At 37.2% G+C, this 22,281-nt stretch overlaps 1 protein-coding gene across 9 annotated transcripts in view; it reads right to left on the bottom strand.

Annotated features, from left to right (window-relative positions):
- The window catches only part of TBL1XR1 (TBL1X/Y related 1), a 171,505-nt gene that overhangs the window by 80,216 nt on the left and 69,008 nt on the right, over positions 1-22,281 (bottom strand). For 6 of the 9 annotated variants that reach the window (XM_059163427.1, XM_059163434.1, XM_059163436.1 and 3 more), the window contains one exon: positions 3,462-3,530. The exons of the other annotated variants lie outside the window; for them this stretch is intronic. The gene's annotated coding sequence lies outside the window, so the exon portion shown is untranslated. The remainder of the gene's footprint in view (positions 1-3,461; positions 3,531-22,281) is intronic. 9 annotated transcript variants of the gene reach the window in all.

The following is a 22,281-nucleotide window of genomic DNA, read 5'->3' as shown; positions in this document are numbered from 1 at the left end:
AGTCACAAAAGACAAATACTGTGATTCCACTTATACTGTATAAAATAGTTAACATCAAACTCAAAACCAAAAATTAAATAAAATGGTTGTTGCCACCTACTGCCAAGAAGGGGAAATGGGAGGGTTTTGTTCAATGGGTTTCAGTTTTGTAAGATGAAAAAATTCTAAAGAACTGCTGTACAGGGACGCCTGGGTGGCTCAGTTGGTTGGACGACCGCCTTCGGCTCAGGTCATGATCCCGGAGTCCCAGGATCGAGTCCCGCATCGGACTCCCAGCTCCACAGGGAGTCTGCTTCTCTCTCTGACCTTCTCCTCGCTCATGTTCTCTCTCACTGTCTCTCTCTCAAATAAATAAATAAAATCTTAAAAAAAAAAAAAAAAAAAAGAACTGCTGTACAATGAGAATATAGTTAACACTACACTTAAGTATACTAACTGCACACTTAAAAATACTTAAGATAACAACTTTTGTTTTTTACTACAATTTTTCCAAAGTACATTTGAATCCCTTTTCAAATAAAAAATAAATTATAGTCAATTTTTAAAGTGTAAAAATGGTATTGTGGTATATATTTTTAAGTAGTCCGTATCTTACATAGATACATATTAAAATATTTATGAATGAAATGTGGTACATGTATTGGCTCCAAAACAACTGGGGGGGGGGGGGTAGGGGTGAAAAGAGACATGGAACAATGGGGTTAAAGATGAAACAAACCTGGTGATTACTGCAGCTGGGTGAGAGTTCATTATGCTATTCTGTCTTCTTCAGTGTATATTTGAAAATCCGCTCAATAAAAAGTTAAAATACTAATACACACTTGTTGGCCAATGGCTTCTATTAATCAATGAGATATTTACTGAAAAGAGTATGCAACATTTATTTAGGAAAGTAGCTGTAAATCATAAAGAAGTAAGGTGCAATTAGAGTTAAAATAGCTTGTGCCTAGGCAAGTGAAGAGTAAGCAAAAAAGAGTTATTATGAATCCTCCATCCTTATTTGTATCACAAACAAAGTTGAGGTTGGGGGTGGTAGACAGAAGTTATACATTCCCACAAAACATTGCTTGATGGCATTTTCAGGGGAAAAAAATATAGGATACTATGTAGCACATGTTTCACTAAAAACCTGGGCAACTCTCAGGTTCATGAGAAAACTACCACCAAGAATCAATACCTATAAATGTATTTGCACATCATGCAAATGTGTACAAATGGCTGTGGTGTCCTCAGACCACAAGCAAGTTTTTTTTTGTAATCTTGGCCTTCTTCATCTCTAATGCTGACACTAATTTAGAACCAACATAAATGAACATAAATGTCTGTGATCATGACTTAAAAATTATTTCAGGATTTTTCAACAAAATTGGCAAAGGAGTTGGAAATAATCTGATTTGAAATACAGTCTAAGAGCTGTTCCAGAAAACATCACAATGTATAGTTTCTGTGAGGGGGACACTGAAAAATTCACTTGAAGATAAGCACTAAGGGGGCGCCTGGGTGGCTCAGTGGGTTAAGCCGCTGCCTTCGGCTCAGGTCATGATCTCAGGGTCCTGGGATCGAGTCCCGCATCGGGCTCTCTGCTTAGCAGGGAGCCTGCTTCCCTCTCTCTCTCTCTCTCTCTGCCTGCCTCTCCATCTACTTGTGATCTCTCTGTCAAATAAATAAATAAAATCTTTAAAAAAAAAAAAAAGAAGAAGAAGATAAGCACTAAGAAGAGAGCGCCCCGGGGAGCCTGGGTGGCTCAGTGGGTTAAGCCTCTGCCTTTTGGCTCTGGTCATGATCTCAGGGTCCTGGGATGGAGCCCCGCCTCAGTCTCTCTGCTCAGCTGGGAGTCAGCTTCCTAAACCCCCCCGCCCCCGCTCCTGCCTGTCTGTCTACCTACTTGTGATCTCTAATAAATAAATAAAAAGTCTTTAAAAAAAAATAAAAAGAGCCCCCTGCATACAGCACTAGAACCTCAGATACCCAATAGGAATAGGCCTGCTTAATGGATTCTCAAGGGGGACATGCCATAAATTGTTAAGGCTCCAACAATCAAGAAAACCAATAGATTTCAAATGTGAACTTCAAACATAAAGCCAAGGACAGGTAATACAAATGATGGCGCTGATTTAGCCCAGAGCTGCTTCTTGCATGAGAAACTGTAATGCTCCAAAGGAAACAGCAGATTTAACATTGGTTACTGAGTCACCCAAGCACCTTAAAGAACCCAGCAAGTGTCTGATAAATTAACGAAGAACCACAGATCCTTCATGCTAGGTAAGGCCGTACAAAAAAATTCTTATTTTCTTCAACATCTGCTATTAACTGCTGAGAGAGAGAGGCAACAGGGAGAGGAAATCTTCCTTTTAAGAACATACTAACAAGTTCATCTTTAAAATGAATCACTTCCTAGGAATATGTCCACAGATAACTCATCTCATTCACTTATCCTGGTTCTAGTTAATTTTTAGCAGCTTTTATTTCAGACTGATACATCTACTATTTCCCACCAAATTCTATGAACCTTTATCAGTTTCTATAGCTACCTCATTTAATGTTTACAATAAAAGTCCAATTAAGTAAAATAATTTAAAATTTTAATAATGTACTATAGAAAATATTTTGAAATAGATCATTAATTCTAAAAAACCCAGAAAGTAAAAATTCATTCTTCTACATTTACTGAACTCTAAAATACATACCAATACCATTTAGATAAGGAATTACTTTTTGTATGGGAGAATCATTCTGATTTTACTTACCAGTAATGACATCACTTAGTCTACAGTGAGAATAATCCTTAAAAATCTAGCCCGATTTTATCATCTAATTTTATAAGTTTCTGCCAAAATCCCAGACATACACAGAAAAGAAAGCAAATCTCAACTCCTACAGAATGGCTTTTCTGCTGTATAATATAGTTCACAGATTTTTATTACACAGAGAAAGGTTGCTAAAATGATGTTTTTAAATAGTAACAACGGCTCTCCTGAAAATCATTCACTCACTAAAAACAGGTAGACCTTTAGCCATTTAACTGCCCATTATCTCTAAATATTAAGATAAATACAACACGCACAAAGACTATTTTGTAAGATGATTGACAAAACACAAAGAGCTATTACTGATGCTATAACCTCAACATGAAAATTCTATTCACAAAATATAGCCCACTTGTTAAAACAATATCATTGCTATATAATACTTTTCATCCTGGCAACCACAGGCAAGAGGCTAGAAACTCTACGGATAATGGAAATCTCCAAACTAAGGGTTCACCCTTTTCTCTTTAATTAAATAATAAAAATTACTTTAAGTAATTACACACATTTTTAAACCATTTCTTTACTCCAGAACATAGATGCATTTTGTCAAACTGTGAGAAACTTTAAAAATTCTTAATGGATGCTGACAAATAAGAGAATAATAAAAAGACTAATTAAAATACTAGCATTTGGAGTGGGAGGGATTCTTACCATTGGCAGTGCATTGATGTGGGGATGTGCAATTGAATATCCGGTACCGCCAATCACAAGTTTCTGATGCTGAGAAAAAGGAGAGTAAAATATTCAGTGTGCCCTAAAACAAGTTCAGCTTAAGAAATTTCACATACCAAATATTCATGTATCATATTCTATTTATGTCTGTAAGGTCCCCATCACCAGTGATTATCCTTCTCTCCCTCCACAACTGTTATCAGGAGCAACAGCAGCAACTTTTGAGTAGTATGTGGCAGGCCCAGAATCTTTACAACATTCCTAGAAGGCTGACACAATGAACAAAATGAGAGTGGAAGAGATGAAACTGCACATAGTGCAATTTTGTACACTTCACCCTGATTCAACTTAACTTGTGCAAATATTACTGCAACAGGGCCCAGGGCAGTGTGTTCATAATCTATGATCATGAGTCATGGAGACTGGTATCAACTGGTCTTCTACATATTCTGTTTAATAAAGACAAACGCATGGTTGGTTTCAAGTTCAGTCTCTTCAAAGTGTACGTTTGACAGACTTGACGCAGTCCCCTGAATTGCTAAGCCACAGCCTTCTGTGTCAACATACAAGCTGTTGTTCGCATACCCTGCCGAAGTGGCAGCTCTCAGAACACAGACCACGGCAGATGCCACCATATGCTGGGCCTGAGCTCAGCTTCATGCGAGAGGGCAAGTGGATTGTCACAGAAAGGACAGCAGGAGCTTTACCATCAGTACCTCACTAGTGAATTAAGTCAGCAAACACTACAAAGATAACTAACCAAATACACGGAATAAATGGAGAAAGAATTTAATCCCTTGACATCTGCTCCTCTCTGATCTGATCTTTCATTGACTAGAACTCTCATTTGTGCTCGCTGCCAACTCCATGGCCATACTGAACTAGTGCAGTGCTACTACAGAACTTCCAGGAAGTTATAATTTTAGGAATTAAAATAGTATTTATTAAACATGGCACAAACACACTGAAATTATAGATAGCTACGTGAACACACAATATCCCACCAGTCACCGGTGCTTCAGAACACCGCAGTGAGCACCAGGGTGTTTTGGCATGAGGCGCTGGAGAACTAGTCGGCAGACCCTTTCTAACACCCCCAGAGAGACATCATGATTGAGTCCAAACAAAAACTCAATTAGAGCTACCACTAGGCTCTGTCTACCTCTGGGTTATCTGTTATAAATACCAGTTGTTTTATCATAAAGATTTCATGAATTTTTGAGTTATAAGCTATATATGGTTACTTGTTATCTAAAAACTGGCAGGCTGCAACATATCAGAGAAAGTTTTGCATACATTCGTTCTATTTATTTATAAATAATTAACATGTGCTCCTAAATTACATACATCTTAAAACACAGAAAACGAAAGTTAAAAAGAAAAGATGTGTGCTCATATGTCAAATATCCTTCTTGATAATCTCTTATGATTTTAACCATCTTCTAAAATGATTAGATCGTGGCAGGTGAAAAACTCATTCTAGTAGTTTAAAGTATCAATGCTATCATTACATTGTTTCCTATTTACATTTCTTATATTCAGGTTTTTATGTATAAATCTTTAAATTATTAGTCTGTTTTGGGAGGTCTGGTAGAAACTAGATAAGATAAGCCATAAATCAACATGATCAAACATAAGTAAACTTATAGAAGTAAGCTCAGACACATGGCAATTCCCAGAAAAGGGGTGAAGAAGGGCTGGGAGTGTCCCTGCCACTCGGTGGAGCTCCCACTCTTCCCCCTTACACAGGACTTTCTGATGTCAGACTGAATAAAAGGTACAAATCTGAACCTCTGTATTAAATATTAATAACATTTAATTTTTTTAATTTAAAAATACAAAAAGAGACTAATCGAGCCCTGTACTCCAAAGGATACTTATTTTCATTACGAGGGTGTATATACATACCACACAGAAACTCACACCAATCTATCTACCTTTGGAAAATCCTAAACTAGGTCATTCCAGTTGCTAGTCTTTCTTGTTCCTCCTCTGCTTGATTCTCTTAGTTTTCTCTTACTTTTCTGTGATTAAGGAGTCTTTCTGTCATCACTCTTGCAGAGGTCTCTAATTATCTTTTCTCTACTCTTATTTTCTTCATTGATTCATTTAGCTTTTCCTTTCAGACTATACCCCCTTACGGGAGAGGGTCATAACAGCAATTTAATAAACATTTAAGTAGTTAAATAAATATCTGATTCTAAGATTTGAAGGGTAAATAAATTGGTGGAAAGCAATATGTCAACAGGTACACCCATTTGCACACACAACACAATCTGAAAAACGGAGGAATTTCCTTTTTTAAAAAAACCTTATTTCTTTATTCCACAGAAAGACTGATTTTGTGAGTAGGAGGAGAGACAGAACGAGAGAATCTCCAGCAGACTCCCTACTGGGCATGGAACTGGACATGAGGCTCAACCTCAAGACCAAGATCATGACCTGAGCTGAGACCAACAGTCAGACACTTAACCAACTGAGCCTCCCAGGTGCCCCAAAAACAGAAGGATTTCAAAAATATAGATATATGATATAATATGATCTGATATTGCCTGGGCCATATTTTGGTTTCTACATATTTGGGTTCTACATTTTGGTTTTCCTAGTCAACTCATTTAGCCAAGCCCTGGCCATTTTGTGCATTTATAAAGCATATCACACAATTCTTCAGCTTATAAAATGAATTGTTTAAATTTTAAAAGATAGAATTATATATCCTACAAAAAGATTACAAAAATATAAGGTGTTTTTAAGATAATCTGACAGAATATATATTGAAACTATTTGTACTAAAGTAATTCAAGTTTAAAAATACAAAAAGAGACTAATCGAGCCCTGTACTCCAAAGGATACTTATTTTCATTACGAGGGTGCTCTGCCAAAATGTGTATCCATTACACTTGCCTTTATAATCACACTTACCGCACATCTCCTAATCTTCACCATAGAATGTCACCAATCTCTCCGTTTTCTGCCACTTTGACTGCCATGACGTAACTCATTCATAGCAGAAATTACCTTCTACTATCATTCTGGCCACAAACCTAGTCCATCTCTTTTGAGGCTCAGCCCAAATCTGCTTTCTCCCTTGATTATTTACCCCACTACCGAGACACATATGTGCCTCCTTTATTACACCTGTGTAGTGCCATATACTCTTATCGTGCCTCCCCTACCAGACCTCTTGAGACCAGGGACTTACTTGTTCACCCTGCTGTACCACAAAAGCCCTAAGAATAGTGAACAGAAAATACACAGTTCTTAAGATCCATAAGTTGACTAAGTATTGTATTATTAATAATATAACATAGGAATAGGTATGCATGTATTTGAAAATAAAACACAATAGAAACTATTACAGCACAAATTAATTATATTGGTAAGGGACAACTTACAGTGGATTTTTGTTTTAAAAATGTTTAGGAAAGCCTGGCTATTACCAGTAATTTTAGTACCACTTCTAGGAAGTAGCAAATAAAGGCTGATATTTAGCCATTAAAAGAAAACTCAAAGAGCACGTAACCAGTCACATTATAAAATTAGTGTTAAAATCAGCAACTACTTTGTGTACTACATAAACTAAACCCATTTGCTTTACTTCTTGTAATGCAATAAATGTGTGTAGGCTTTGGTTCTGTATCCAAATACAAAGCTTTGCTTTTACAATCTATACTTCAGGACATTTTACCTGAAGCAGATGGAAGTATTAATTTCAGAATAGAATTTCAGCACAGAAATAGACACTAACTCAGCAGACATCTAAAATCTACCCCCTACACATAATTAGGAGAATTTTTTTTTTAAGATGCAAAAATCTTTTTAAAACAGCACAACAGTATATTCTGACTAATCTTCAAAATTATTACGCTTGAGGGGTGCCTGGGTGGCTCAGTGGGTTAAAGCCTCTGCCTTCGGCTCAGGTCATAATCCCAGCGTCCTGGGATGGAGCTCCGCATCAGGCTCTGTGCTCAGCAAGGAGCCTGCTTCCTTCGCTTTCTCTCTGCCTGCCTCTCTGCCTACTTGGGATCTCTGTCACATAAATAAATAAAATCATTAAAAAAATTATTACGCTTGAGAACTTAATGGATTATGGTTCTTTCCCCCAAGGAAAGATACAAGCAAAACAAAAATGTGCTTATAATTTAGTGTAGCAACATAATCTAATCTAGAACCTAGTAGCCAGAAACAAATTCAAGAAACTGTACCTCGTATCCTTAACAAATAGAAATTACAAATGAATTTAAATTTGTGGAGAATTTGGGGAATCATTCCAGGAATTAAAAGAAAAACGTAAGAATCCTAACATAATTAATCTGCTAAGAAAATGTTTATTAAATGAATTTCTTGGCAAAAGAAATGTCACAGATAAAGCCCAAATTAAATTGCTTAGCACATGACTGAAAACACAACAAAAAGTAATTACAATTAAAAAAAAATATATATATATATATGGAACAATAAAAATATATATATATATATTTGTAAAACAAAAACTTTCAACTGTATCTTCTCAATTCCACTAATCCGTTTCACTAAAGACTTTATTAGCTGTTTTCCTCCATATGGCAATTCCTAGTAACATACTAAGCATTCATTCATCAAGGCCACTAAGCGTCTGGATGTCTGCGCTCTCCTCTCCCCATTTTTATCTCCCACCCAATCATGTACACTGATAATATTCTGGGAATCCAGATGATGAAGCTAGTGGAAAGGGGGAAAGAGCCTTAACAGAAGAATATCTTAAGGAAACCACAGAAGAATATCTTAAGGAAACCAACCCTGAGGTCAGAGTAAAAGGCAGAATGGTACAGATCAAATAGCTCTGCCATCACTGGCTATGATTTTCCACTTCCTTTTGTTATTTAGGTGACTCAAGAAAAATGGAATCAAAAGCTATATATTATGATCCCATTTTCCTAAAAATTAGATATACTCAATACCACAAAATCATATCAAAAGCAACTTAAACATGCACTAGTGTCTAATTGTCCTATTATTACTTACGTCAGTTGGGTTAGTTTCATTGGTTGCATCATATGCAGCTGAATTCTGTATTAAATTTACATTTAAAAAAATTACTGTGCAAGAATAAGACAGCTATCGGAGCACCTGGGTGGCTCAGTGGGTTAAACGCTGCCTTCGGCTCAGGTCATGATCTCAGGGTCCTGGGATCCAGTCCCGCATCAGGCTCTCTGCTCAGCAGGGAGCCTGCTTCCCTCTCTCTCTCTCTCTGCCTGCCTCTCTGTCTACTGTGATCTCTCTCTGTCAAATAAATAAATAAAATCTTTAAAAAAAAAAAAAGAAGAAGAAGATAGCTATCAAGTACCTTGAAATCTGCCTGTCAAAGAGTAAGCAATCCAGTTAAAGACCATAAAAACACAAGTTCAATTAGAGAAAGCCACAAAGTTTTTAAAATTAAAGTTTAGTTTGGGCAGTTTCAAGTGTTAATGAAAGTCCAATTTATTTTTCAGGCACGACATCTACCCATCAAATGCTTCCAGTTCACTAACTTTCAAAACGTGAAGAGAATGTGAACATGTGAAAAGGCTTAGATTCAAACTTGAGTTGTGATACTAGAAAGGTGATATAAAACATACGGATAAATAAGCACTATTGTTAGTTGCTTTAAAAAGTGAACATATCAACAAAGAAACTATAATTTCCTTTTCCAAAAAAACTGCTACTAAATTAATTGTGCAACTTTTAATTTATAATGCCTTAAAAACATGACAGACCTGACACTGTTTTCTTCTTAACACAAAGCTGATAACAGCTCAACTTTTTATTTTTTAAGTTTCAGAGAAAGAAACAAGTAGAGGGGTGACAAAAGGCAATAGGAATAGTTCAGGATCTAAGAAGTAACAGAATGCATAAGAAAAATCAAACTTTGCCTGTGACCACATATGAAGGTAGGTAAGTACCTCAGCACCTGGCGAGTTAGAAGAAAAAACTGATACAATTCCTACATCTTATTCAGTTTCTCACTCTTCCCAAAGATTGAATATTTGATTCAAGATACCAAGAATTTGAACAGCTAAATTAGGACAACACAAAAATCATTCTGCTGAACAATACATTCCCAGCAGAAATGAAACAGTTCTGCCAGGGATGTTGGGTCTTTGATTAACAGAAAGATTGTTCCAGAATCTAACATAATTGTGACACAGCAGGTCCCTCACTCAGATATAACTGGCCTAGAGTAAAATTTGCACATCAGGTACATGAAAAGTTCCTCAGGTGATTCTAGTTGGGGATAAAAATCACTGGACTCGGAGCCTGGGTAGCTCAGTGGGTTAAGTCTCTGCTCAGGTCAGGATCTCAAGGCCCTGGGATCAAGGTTCCCATCAGGCTCTCTGCTCAGCAGGGAGCCTACTTCTCCCCCTCTCTGCCTACCTGTGATGTCTGTCAAAAAATAAATAAAATCTTAAAAAAAAAAAAAAAAACAAAAAAAAACACTGGACTTTGTGGCAAGAAAGGGCAGAATGGGGTTTTACTAGTCAGAGTCTAGTAATCTATGGGCGGGATGAGGAGGTGGGGTGGAATGGGGGGATCCGTTCTTTCAAATATTAGCACTGCAAAGTGACTACTCCTCAGAACTAGGCTGGGAACCATACTGTAATGATTTTAAGGTTAACCATAAGAAACAAAAGATAAATTTAACCTCTCTCCCTAAAAATGAATTAGGAAAGAAAGGACAATAGTGAAGACTTCTTAGAAAGAGACCCAGTAAAAAGACTACAAGACAGAAAAGTTATCATTTTAAAAGCACAAAAGGAGCAATGCTGATACTTAAATTTAGATAGAGTTTCCCGAGTGAGACTCTTTATGTGACAGTACTGTAAGTAGTAGGTAGGAATTATGGAAAGTTTTTTTTTTTTTTTCTGCTCAATATGAACGAAAACTGTCACACAAATCAATTGAAATGTTCGAACAAAACCTATATATATCACTCAGCACGAATGTTACTACAGTGCCACATGGTATCAATTGAAATGTTCGAACAAAACCTATATATATCACTCAGCACGAATGTTACTACAGTGCCACATGGTAAGGGGTCATACATGTGCCCTGTCCAATTCCTTCCCACTAGGCTTTCAAGTGTATTATTAGGCCCATCAGTAGCTTCTGTAGCCACCTCTGTGCAAGTTAGACTCCAGGAGGACAACTTAAGAAGTGGGGGGGGGGGGGGGGGGAGGCTGTACTACAGCAGAGGGTGTTAAAGAGCCTGTGCTGTGGAGCCACACAGATTGGGCTGGACTTCCAGGCTCAGAAACGCAGCATACTAGCCCATCAAAGGCAAGTTACTTAACCTTCTGGTACCTCAGTTTTCACATATGGAAAATAAATTGTTTTAAGAGTTGAATAACTTAATATTTGTAAAGTGCTAAACAGTGCTTGTTTTAAGATTCACATGCAATCATTTTTAAAATAATATATATAAGTAAAGGGGTGCCTGGGTGGCTCAGTGTAGATTAAGCCTCTGCCTTCAGCTCAGGTCATGATCCCAGCGTCCTGGGATCAAGACCTACATCAGGCTTTCTGCTCAGCAGGGAGCCTGCTTCCCGCCCGCCAGCACCCCCTCCCGCCACCTCTCTGCCTACTTGTCATCTGTCAAATAAATAAATAAAATCTTAAAAACACACATACACACACACACACACGTAAGAGGAGCCCCTCCCTCTGAAATGACATAGTGCCACACCAGAGAAACATCGTAGCTGACACTGGTGGCCCAGATGTGAGCACCCACTTGCTCCCTTGGCTGCACACTTCTATGCAGGGTACAAACTCCCCATTCATATTCTGCTGTGCTATGTACTACTGTGACTGGAGAGTCCTGTTAATACATTAGATCTTTCATGAGTTCATTTATAACAGCATTACTCCTCAAAAAAAAAAAAAAAAAAAGAAACAAACAAACAAACAAACGTTGATAAAACATTTAGGTTAGAACAGATCTGGAGTGTGACCAAACACGGCAGTTGTCCTGTGTGACCACACAGTGACAATGAGCACAAATTACTAGTGTGATAACACCCAGTGATGAAATGAATACACCTGACCCTCTGTCTCAGTGAAACAGAGCCTCTCAATCACACCTGAAAACTTAATCTTCAGCTTCCACTTTGTAATAGAAAAGGATAAACTTAACTTTTGTTTAATTAAAAACATGCCAGCAGATAATTACTTAAATGAAAGCTGTCATTGTGAGGTGGCTGGGTGGCTCAGTCAGTTAAGCATCTGACTCTAGACTGTGGGCTCAGCGCATGATCTCAGGGCCATGGGATAGAGCTCCACGTGGGCTCCTGTTGGGCTTGGAGCCTGCTGGAGATTCTCTCTCCTGTCCATCTGCCCCTCCCCCCTTCTCTCCCCCCCCCCAAAATAAATAAATAAAATAAAATTGTCATTCTGAAGTCTTTTGAGCACAGAGAAAATAAATGTATGTACATTATATTAAACTAGATATTAGGTTGAGAATTTTTAAATGTTGTTATTTCTATTTACTACTGAAGGATGTAAAAGTCAGTCTTATTTGTCTTTACTAAAAGTATTTCCTTACAGATTTTCACATAAAAAAAACAGAAACTGGCTGCTCTGAGCTTGTATTTCAAAGATTGTTATAATCTAGACAGTACCAATAAGTGTTTTGCCTTCAGTAAATCAAAACAAGCTCATTTAATTACATTGTTTCTATCAAATAAAAAAAAGTATCAGGAATACCATCCTTAAAGAAATCAGGGCTGGCTATCCTTTCTCTTAATTTAATTTACTCTAAACATATGACAAATGATGTATTTATAATTCTAAAATATGTTAAACTGTTATCTGATGTTGGTTTGCCAAACTGGTTTCCATTTAACTATTTTTACCAAATTTAAAATGAAACATTTAAACAAGCAAATACAAGCCATGTTGTCTGCCTGATCCACTCAGGACACACAAATACAGAGAAAGGGATACAGATACACACACACACACCCTCTAGGGGTCATGAAAAGAAAGAAGTCCACTTTTCTTAAGTAATTTCAATTTATTTATTTCAATACAGAAGACAACTCTCCTTTCACTGCCCACCACTCAAGTTAAAATAAAGTACAGACTGCAACTAAATGAATACTACAACTGCTTAATCTAACTTTTTAGCCCTTCTTCAGCAATGGTCTAGAGGCTGGCAAACCTGGCCACAAAGTTAAGTATTTTTGGATTAGCAAGCCACATCGTCTCTGTCACAACTACTCAACTCCGCTATTATAATGCAAAAGCAGCCACAGAGGATACATGAAGGAATGGGTATTACTTTTTCCAGTGAAACTATTCATACACATAACACGCACAGGGCAACAAGCAATATACTATGTTGGCTACTGAAATAATTCCGAAAACTGTCCAAAAGTCTACCGATCCAGGATGAAGCATAAATCTACTAGGTTAAATGACCTAAGATATATTAAAAAAAAAAAAAAAATCACACTAACAGACGAAGTAAAAAACAGATTATTCAAGCATTCTCTGCTCAAACCATATAACCATTCTATGGGAAAGAAATTTTCTAAAGCATTCAAATATCTATGTGACACCATACAGGAACAATGAAGTTCAATTAAAAAAAGTATTAAAACTTGAGTAGTTGTCTGTGATCAATCTTCAGACACTTAAAGGACAGCAGAAGTAGAATGGAAAGAACAGCTACTCTTTCTATTTAAGAGTTCAGTTCTTTCATATCATACTCATATAACCATAAGCGTGCCTTCATCTGTAAAATGAAGCTGTTGTATAAAACTACACAGATAGTGTATTTGATATCCTAACCAGTATGAACAGAGTTCAGTTTATCATAAAACAGTGACAACAATGATTTAAAAATAAAAGTGCACCAACCCTATCAAGTCCCTAAAGATGTTTTCACAAATAATACTAATATATTATAAATGCTTCATTTAAAAGGACATGAAAGGGTTATGAATACTACAGTATTGAAAGAAAAAATTCAGGTTCTAAGCAAAAACAAACAAACAAACAAAAAAACCCGTGTATGACTTACCATGAGATCATAAAAATGGGAAGAATCTTAAAAAAGCAAACAAAGAAAGAGAACAATGAAGTCACAGAGTAACAGACTAATCCTGGAAATAAACCCTCTTCACTAGAGCAAATGGAAGCAGGAAAACATGTTGGCCGTAAGTTTTGCCCAAACCAGCTGATGTTCATCAAGGAGTAGGTGAGAAGAAATGAGAGCTATTATGCATATTTATAAATTAAGAGAAAATGAGCTTGTTATTTTAGTATTTTGACATACTTTAGTGACACCTGGACACCAAAAATCACTTCTGTAATGTGAACTACAATGTTATTGCAAAGATTTTTTTTACATTTTTTAACAACTCTGTCATAATATAATTAATACGGGAAAGAAACAAACTGTATATTTGTAATTATTTTTTAAATCAACTTCATAAAACTACCTGTAGACAGAACTGCATTTATTTAATTTTTTCTAAGATTTTATTTATTTATTTGATGGACAGAGATCACAAGTAGGCAGAGAGGCAGGCAGAGAGAGAGGGGAAGGGAAGCAGGCTCCCTATTGAGCAGAGAGCCCGACTCGGCACTGGATCCCAGGATCCTGGGATCATGACCTGAGCCAAAGGCAGAGGTTTTAGCCCACTGAGCCACCCAGGTGCCCTAGACAGAACTGCATTTAAAACAAAATGTCGATTTTCTTATCTTTCCCCAGTTCTTTAACATGGAAGCAACTAAAGATTCCATCAACAAACGACCTACATACTAGAAATGAACTCTCTCCATTAGTGACGCTTTAGTTACTCAAGAAAATAAATCAAAAAGCCAAATTGTTCATCAGGAGATTAGAAAGCAACATAACTTAAAGCCTATGTTTTATCTCTCAGCCAAGTTTGATGGCACAACTGTCACTGTTGCTGTTGCTTTTACTGACTGTTAAAGAGTTATCCCGCTATCGACCATAGAACCATAGTGGGAAGAAAGAGGAAATGAGAGGGGAAGAAAAGTTTTATCAACCTTTCTACTAGACTGTTAATTTTTAAAGTTAGCCCTTCACTAACAACAGAACAAAACTTACTAGAATACATCAATAAATAATGATCTTTGCCCTAGCAGAATTTGAATTCCAGCATAATTTAGAATTAAGTGTTATGTAGAAGTTGACAAGCTATGAAAAAAGAACAAGTCCAAGTAGAGTAAGGGATTCAGGAGTTTTTCATGAGGAGGAGGGGGTGGTGCCCCCAGGTAGCAGGAGTAAGTAGGATGCTCAGAACCAGTCTGCATATCAAGTGAGAGCTGTGAGATGCTCAAGAAGCTATGGTACGTTCTACATTCTGCATGTAGGCAGTCATGTATGAAGATGTGTCTTACCTTACTGTTGTCATATTACTGTCATTTTTCTGTTTGTTGGAAGCCATACCTGAAACATCTATATTTACCAAATAAGTCATTTGCGTTTCAATTACTCTTAATTTCTTCTCTGAACTGTCCATTCTTGCCTCAACTTCCTGTAGATAACAGAGCTATAATTTTAGGATAAATATCAGGCATCATAAACAACAGGTTTATCTAAATACTTAGCATTATAGGGGTGCCTGGCTGGCCCAGTCAGTAGACCATGAGACTCCTGATCCTGGGGTCATGGGTCTGAGCCCTATGTTGCACATGGAGATTACTTGAAAAAAAAATTGTTAAATAAAAATAAAAAAATTAAAAATAAATCTTTAGCACTATAATAATAAGGTGGTCATCATAAATGCTCTCAAATGAGAAAGAAGATATGCTAAATTTAAAAAACTTTTGTAGGGACACGTAGGTGGTTCAGCTGGTTAAGTGTCTACCTTCGTTCTGGCTCAGATCATGATCTCAAGATCTTGGGATCGAGTCCCACGTCTGGCTCCCTGCTCAGCGGGGAGCCTGCCTCTCTCCCAGCTTGTGTGCACACACGTGCACTAGCTCTCTGACAAGTAAAAAAAAATAGTATCTTAAAAAAAAAAAAAAACCACACGCAAAACTTTTGTAATTGTTTAGCCCAATTATTTTTCATACAAGCATTCTTGCCCAGTTAACATCAAAAAGCTTTGGACTTTTTCAAGACACAGGATACAAAAACAAAAACAAAAACATACAGAAAAAAATGCCACTGAAATGAAAGTCTGGTCACTTAAGTTCTACTGCAGTTTAGACACAGGCTCAATTTTTAAATATCCAGCAAATGTTTACATTGTGCCTGGTACTGTCTGTATTTATCTGCCATCACCACCTTAAAATGCCAAACTAAGTAAATGTAACAAAACACAAATGTGGATACAGACCAAGACTTCCTCAAATGCTTAAGAACCGCTGGTCTCCCCCCAACCCTGTGTTTAATATTCTTGAGTAGAACAAAAATAGACAGTGAGATTAATTTATGAAAATGCACAAAGCAAGACTCTATAAAGATTAACTGAATTTGTTTCAATACCTTGTGTATTGTATTCACTGTAAATTCCTAGAAAAAGATTATCTCTGTAACTGTGCCTATTATCACACCTAAAACATAATTCTGGATTCCAACAAGTATTAAATGAGAAGTGGGTGGTGACTATATGTGGAGATAGGAGAAGGGCAACAAAATCTTAACCTCTTCTTTTTAAGAAGGAATGTAAGCCAGAAACTGTTTCAAGGATATTATGAGGAGGACCACTTGGGTGGCTCTGTGGATTGAGTGACTGCCTTCAGCTCAGGTCATGATCTCAGGGTCTTGGGATCAAGACCCGCATCAGGCTCCCTGCTCAGTGGGAGCCTGCTTCTCCCTCTCCTTGACTCTTCTCCCTCCCCCTACTCATGTTCTCTCTCCCAAATAAAAAATAAAATAAAATCTTGGAAGAAAGAAAGAAGGAAAGAACGAACAAACCAACACTATGAGAAAAATATCTTTCCCACAAAGAGGATGAAAACCTGTTGTGTGTGACTACTGACTGGCCTCTTGATCTCAAATCGGGGCTAATGATAAAAAGAACTCTGATGACTTAGGCTGGATTAGACAAACTCACAAAACCTAACGCCACTGAATTTACTCAGAAATGCAAGGATACAGGACAGGAAAAGACTATCCTGTAGCATGAGGCCAGACGTGTAGGCAGAATGTGAAATCCGGGAGCTACTGTCTCTGCACCTCTTCCTCCTACCACCACTTCCCTACTCAGGTAGGAAGGAGCAAGGACTCAGAGGAAGCTACCTCTGCTTAAAATCTCCAAGCTCCACAGAGGGACCAATACCATTTTGAGTTTCATGGGCATAACTTCCTAGGGACCCAGCCCATCATAGGACATGCTCCACTTTAAGAATGCATCACACCTTCCATCCACACAGGTACTCCCAGTCCAGATGCAGCTCACCAGTCAGCAGCCACAGTGCCATACCCCCATGTTGGCCTGGAATACTTCTGGACATTCCACTTTTAAGCGAACCACCGCTAAAAACTGAACCACAGTTATTTATCCACAGGAGAAAACATCTGGTGAACCCTTTCCTCACAACACACCTGGCTGTCAGTGGTCCTGGGCCTGTAACTTAGTTTCTATGAGACTGATTCACCTCCTCTAATGACCGGGTTTGACTGAACTGAACTGAGAAATACCGCAAAACAGACATAAAACCAAACTAACATACTACAAAAAAACTTACAAAGAGCATAGAAAATCTCGTTTGATATTAAGGCTAAACAAGGCTAAAGAAAAGCAGTTGAGTTCAAAAGGAAATTGAGGCCCAGAGGTTAAGTATTCTTCCCCAAAATAACGAAATATGAAACTCTGCACTGCATGCACACTTAGTATCATTTATATCTTATAAACAACTGTATTGTGTCTGTTTTAAAAACTAGTTAACTATAAGGCTCAATGCAGTTCCTAGACCACAATCAACAATTAATAAGAGGTCAAGTAAGCAGACATCAGATGCCAGGTGAAATTCTTAACCACTCTCCTCTAAGCCTCCTGAGTCTCTTTTCAAAGCTTTTGCTTCCCAAAAGTTTCCTTGATTCCAACATGACAAAGATTTTTTTCACAGAAGCTATCATTTTATTAGGAGAAAGAGATCTAGCTGCATATTCTCTTACTGCCACTGACAGGGTGAAATCAGTACAGCAAGGATCATAGGCACCCACCAGAAGACAGCTTAAGTCACCCATCCTTACCCAGCCCCCAAATACTCTGGACTTAGAATATTACATACAACTAACTAGGTACTTGAAATACCATGTGGATTTAATTGTTTAAAAACAGATACATGCAGGGGTGCCTGGGTGGCTCAGTCATTAAGTGTCTGCCACCTGCTCAGGTCATGGTCCCAGGATCCTGGGATCCAGCCCAGCAATCTGGCTCCCTACTCTGCGGGGAGTCTGCTACTCCCTCTCCCACTCCCCCTGCTTGTGTTCCCTCTCTCCCTGTATCTCTCTACCAAATAAAAATAAATCAAATTAAAAAAAAAAAAGCAGATATATACAGAAATCAGTAACTTCATCTGATTTGAGTTTGATTAAATTTATTTAAATTACCTATCAGTACTCATAAGAAAGCATGGAACTTTAAAATGCATAACATCCCTACTTTGGAAGTTAATCAAAAAGTCTTGGAAGATATAAAGCACCAAAGCTATTTCTGCAGCAAATACTGTGTTGCTTCTGGCTTAACATCACCCAAATCAAAAGCCTGAACGTCATCCTAGACTCTTCCCTCTATCTCCTTTGTGAGCCCTATCAATCATTAAATTTGCTCAATTCTTTTTCCTAAATCTCTCTACAATGCCTACTGGTTCCTTGAATCCCATCACCTGTAGTCCTCAATCTCCTTCCCTACAACTTTGATGAAATCTAAAGCTGAAGTTATTTTAATAGGCATACACCTATTTTAATGCCATATTTTAATAGGCATACACTAATAGGATACACCCAAAATTTATAATGCAACAGCACTTGATTATCTGAATATTCAGTTGCTATTTTTTAAATTCTGAAGTGAAAGAGGCAATAGTGGGTCTCTTTGCTGGGCCACTGCTTAATTATGTATTTATTTACATAACAACTATTTAGTGGCCTTCAGCTTCTCCACTAACATAATGGCAATTCTGTTCAAAGCACCAACATATCCACATCAACACCTTCTCAGCCTTTCTTGTGACTGGAGGTAGCCATGTCAAACAGTCCAGAGGGCAGTACTGCATGGAGCACTGGGTGTAGTGCATAAACAATTAATTTTGGAAAACTGAAAAAAAAAAAAAAAGAAAAAAAGAATCTAAACAGAAATAGGGGTGGGGACAGGGGCTCTCAGCCATCCCAGCACAGGAGGCAGCAAGGAAAGCTTTTATTTTCCTGAGAACAGGTAATGGGTGCAGCACTTCTTCCCATTAAACCTGATGCCTCCTGAAACAGCAGTCATTTTTCAACCAAGGCAATGGCAACCAAGGCCTGATTGAATTCTTCACACTAAAAACAAGAGGGGAAAAAAAAAAAAACCTGTAACTTCCTACCTCTGGATTTGTTTAAATTAGTATCTTCAGTTACTTGAATCCAACTGGACATTATTTTCCCCAGAGAGATCTCCAAAGCATTTCAAAGTTACTATGCATACACTTAATGCACCTCCCACCCCAAACTGGTTCCTCTTCCTATATTCCTATATTCCCAATATATTCCTAGATTCTCTACATCTGGGCATGTAGATGCAGGCTCCATCCATGGCTCCATCCTCCCAGCCACCCAAACTAGAAATATGGCCCTTTCTCCTCCCTTATATCCTAGGAACAACTATAGCTAACCAATCATCAAACACCATTACCTTCTATCTCTAGGCTATTAATTCACAAGTACATGTTTAGTTCCCTATGCCTTCATGACTTTGGATATACTACAACATCTGGCTAAATTTTAGATCCCCTATATCCCACCTAAGCTCTATCACCACTATAGATATTCATTTTATACATCCATCGCCCTTCACTAGAAGGTTTACAACTCTAGATGACTAGAAAAAAAGCATACATACATGATATAAATGTACCCCTCTCACAAAAGGGCTAGTGGTTAAAATGAAGACCTTATTTGTACAGTACTACAGAAATCAATGACAATAAAATTGTTCTATTGTTCTTCACTCCCTCACAAAACAATTTCAAGAAGAACGAAGTCAAATGTTAGTCTGACGCAAACCATATCTGAAATTCAGGATACTGGGAGATTAATTTTTGTTCCAAAGGTAAAGAATAAGAACTATGGCCAATAATTTAACAAGCACTCAGCTCTGAAATATTTTATAACCTAAACACATTATTGTAATGATCACATCTTGATGAAACATTTTAATGCTGTACTACTGTTTATGATGCACAGTCAAATTTAAAAGCAACAGTTACGCTTAAAAGACCCAAGTTTTGCTTTTTTAGGGTACACAGTTTGATTTTGACCCACTATTTACTTTGGGCCAGAGGAAAGTGGGAAGGCAAAGGAGAACTGAATGAAGAGGAAGAAGTATCAGCAACTGAAGTTCAGGAGAAAATTGCTATTTCTCGGGGCGCCTGGGTGGCTCAGTGGATTAAAGCCTCTGCTTTCGGCTCAGGTCATGATCCCAGGGTCCTGGGATGGACCCCGCATCGGGCTCTCTCTGCTCACCTGCTTCCCTTCCTCTCTCTGCCTGCCTCTCTGCCTACTTGTTATCTCTCTGTCAAATAAATAAATAAAATCTTAAAAAAAAAAGATTGCTATTTCTCCTCACATCATATTACACATTTACTATGAGTTGTTCTGCATTTTCAGATCTTCTAGATTTACTGGTGGCTACTGTGAAATTACATCCCTACCTCATACCTCCTCCTATTTTTACTTTTTGCTTCCCCCTCTCCAACAACCTGAATATTTCATACTCTTGCTCTCCTCTAACGATACCAAATATTCTACTCTTTCCCACATGCATTTAATAATCCTATGCCAGGACATTCATTTCCAAACTTAACAAAATGCAGAAGTCATACACAAATGTCTAGTTTTTAACAATTACTCAATTACATTAGTGCATTTGATAACTCAGTAAGTATTTACATTGCTTTCCATTCCACAGCTTTATCCATTATTTACCAAATTCTAGAATTAAGGTGGAAGAAACCACACAAAGAACTACAACAGAACCAAATCCAAGAGTACCGACTTCACCACTTAACAAGCACCAGACGTGAGGCTGCTTATTTAATCTCTCTTAACCTGTTTCTCATCTGTAAAATGAGGATTTTAACACAATCTACTCAGAGGAATATTGTCATGAGAACTAAAGAAAATAATGCATATCAAGCATGTAATTGTACCTGAAATATAAGAAGCACTTAATTAATGGCAGTCATCATTTTACCAGATTTTGAGTATTATAGGACACAATGAGCTGCCCTTTAATAGAACCACAGACTTGATTAAATCAACTATCAATCGGTACACCCAATCTAAATGTCTAGAATGCTTTACTTTGTTTTCATGAATGTTAACAGTTTATTTCATAAAATAAAAATGTGACTTTGTTTTTAAACAGACTGCTACTAGCAGTATGATATATCCAGTCTCGATTAAATACTAGATATAAAATAAGAAAAAAAGAGAATTACTGAATGGACACAAAAGCAAGAGTGGGTGAAGATTTTGGCCTCTAAAAAATAATACTTATTTTTAAAGTTACATCACAACCAATCATCCATAATGGGTATTGGATAATCAAATGTCTATGTTTTAAAAGAAGTATCAGTTTATTAATCCTGTACCCTGGCTTCCAAGTAGTAGCTGAGAAGCTATAAAACTACTGCCTAAACAGCAACACTGAATTCCAGCAAATAATGAATGGGTAAATTTAATAAGTCTTTCATTAAGCTTTTTCCGTAATTACACCACATTTAAAAATAGTACCTTTATTTTGGTTTTGAATGTCATATAAATTAATGAATATCTGTGTAGCCTAAAATTATTTTCCTTCTAAGATAGAATATCAAAAAAAATGTTGTAAAAGTAATAGGAAGTAACTTGTTGTTTCCCATTTCAGGAAATTCCTTATAGGCAATGTAAGCTCTCAGTTCTCCCTAATGTTTGCTACCCTGGATAATTTAACATGCTCTATAAATCCTATTAATATGTATCTTCTCTAGTGTAGTAATAAAGATGTTAACAATTTGAATCTGTCTAACTTCAAATTCCATAGTACAGTGACTAATTTTCTAATCTGAAAGAAGTCAGCAAGTCCCAATTAGAGCTTTAATAAATTCCACTTAATTTCCATGTTATTGATTGGGAGAAATATATAGCAAAACTAGTTATTTCATTCAAAGGGCAGAGAACCAGTATTGGTGAGTAGAATGGGTTCAGCATAAGGTGAATTATCAACCAAGACCACTGAACATTCTAACTTCATCAATTTGCTATTTTTCATACTGTGCAAAGTATAAGCGATCAGAAACTAGAAGGCTAGGGCCAATGGTCTCTTACACATTTCTTACTATATAGTATATAAATTTTTAACCCTCCCCCCACTTATTTTATCCATATTCTCGGGCAGAAATTCAGGACATTCTTGTAGAACATTCAAGTGAGGACTACCGTTACACCACATTCTAAGAAACTGGTTCCATCCCAGGCCAACATAGAAGGCCTGTTCTTTCAAAACTATTCAATCTTTTTACTCTCAAGTGTTCTTGAACATTCACCCGTTCAGAGCCTATTTAAGGACCACAGATTTTACACTATAAAGAGGAAAAGAACAGTGTAGTTCGA

The sequence above is a fragment of the Mustela lutreola genome, chromosome 2 (genome assembly GCF_030435805.1).
Source record: "Mustela lutreola isolate mMusLut2 chromosome 2, mMusLut2.pri, whole genome shotgun sequence".
NCBI lineage: Eukaryota > Metazoa > Chordata > Mammalia > Carnivora > Mustelidae > Mustela > Mustela lutreola.
This window is presented reverse-complemented; position numbering and strand designations above follow the sequence as displayed.